The sequence below is a fragment of the Bombus impatiens genome, unplaced genomic scaffold (assembly GCF_000188095.3).
Source record: "Bombus impatiens unplaced genomic scaffold, BIMP_2.2 scf_0151, whole genome shotgun sequence".
In the NCBI taxonomy this organism is placed as follows: domain Eukaryota; kingdom Metazoa; phylum Arthropoda; class Insecta; order Hymenoptera; family Apidae; genus Bombus; species Bombus impatiens.
Window position 1 is genome coordinate 2,723,036 of NT_176570.1, and position 1,634 is coordinate 2,724,669.

Consider the following 1,634-nt stretch of genomic DNA (forward strand, 5'->3'; position numbering starts at 1 on the left):
TCGATCCCGGCCTGTTGTTCGGCCCAGTTTTTCCGTCTCGATTTTCCCTCCAGGTTGAGAAACCTGCCCGTGTACCAACAAGGGACTCCGAGTGTCAGTGTGCTTCGTCGGATTAGTGGGCCTGTCGAAATCACCATAGAGGGTCACGTCTCAGCATCGACCAGGTAAGCCTAGAACCGAATTCTTAAGGATATGGTCACGGTGGATACGTATTCTAACTGGCGTTCTGGCGAATTAAACATCTCAACGCTATAATGCGTACGCTCACAAGACTCTCTGTATACGTATTTGATTGCTTTGACGTATCGAGTTCGTTAGAACTGCAGTCCATCCGGATACGTATTCGTTGTAACTATATAGCAAGTTTGCAGATTTGGAAGTTTTTTTATCTGTGAGATTTTTGACGTTGTATGGGAAAAGCTTTGAATCCTCGAGATCGTTGAAGAGACAGTAACAGTAGAATGATGTCGAAAGAATGTATTACAAAGAAGAGTCGTTCGCTGAAAGAGGAATGGATGATCGTTTGCTTCGATGTCGAACACGTTCACGCGCGTTCCAAGTGCCGATAGGCTGAATTATTTTCATGTCCCGTTAGGCGTCAACGATCGACGGATCGATAATGGACGGGTCGTAAAATACGTGGAATCAGGCGAATACCCCGTTTTGGATAAATCCGCGATCAAGGGATGTCATCACATCGAATACAACCACGGGAAAGTCGGCTGGTTCGGTTTCGATTGGATCGCGAGTGGACGCGATAACGCGCGAAACCGCAAGCCGGCTAGACCGAGTAAAAACCGTCGCATTTCGCTGTTCATACTGCGTCATTCAAGTCGATCGTTTTGTTTGTTTTATTTAATTGCTCCTGTCGCAATTCCATTTTTAATATTCTTCTTTGAAGATTTGAATTACGCTATAATTACAAATTCCACGAGCAGGCACGCAATTAAATCGAAGATGTAGCGTACAGTAGCTCACGAAAGTATTCGAATACACGCAGACACCCGTATCTTATAAAAAACATTCTGACATTTCTTTGGCGTGACGTTTTCAAATATCAAAGTTTAAAACAAATTTCAAAATGTGCATAAAAGCTACGAGTACTTAAAAGCATATATTTCGCAGAGATGGCAAATATATTTAGACGATCGATTATCCATTGTATTAAATAATCCTAGATATTCAAATGGCTTTCATATACGATTAAGATAAGGCTATTCATTTTTTAATTTAAGTTTTCACTAAACGTACGTTTGTAGTAAGTATCTTATAACTTCTATACGTGTTTTCGGCTTTGTTTCAAGCTTTACCAATATATCATCGATAGCTGTGAGTCACTACAGTGTTAATGACATTTCAAGAATCTTCCTACGACATAAATACACAATATATTTATACAAGATTTTTATACATAGTTCAAATACTTTTGCAAGCCACTGTACGTCACGTATGTCTACGTAGGAATTCTCGACGTGTGTCATTCCCTTTCCCTTTGCCGCTAACGAGGCTATAGGAACGTCGCTCGCGATCCAACGCAAACACGAGATAATGCTCGACGTTTGATTTTTAAGTGTCGTTCCTCGTCAAGGATCTGTAGCCGCGATTATCGCGATAGTCGCGGCACGAGAGTGGCT

The 1,634-nt window shown here is 41.6% G+C and overlaps 1 protein-coding gene across 3 annotated transcripts in view; it reads left to right on the forward strand.

Annotated features, from left to right (window-relative positions):
* The first annotated feature begins 6 nt into the window (after positions 1 to 6).
* Positions 7 to 1,634, forward strand: part of LOC100749591 (putative mediator of RNA polymerase II transcription subunit 26) — a 64,790-nt gene continuing 63,162 nt past the window's right edge. For all 3 annotated transcript variants that reach the window (XM_012382427.2, XM_012382429.2, XM_003487348.3), the window contains exon 1: positions 7 to 164. The gene's annotated coding sequence lies outside the window, so the exon portion shown is untranslated. The remainder of the gene's footprint in view (positions 165 to 1,634) is intronic.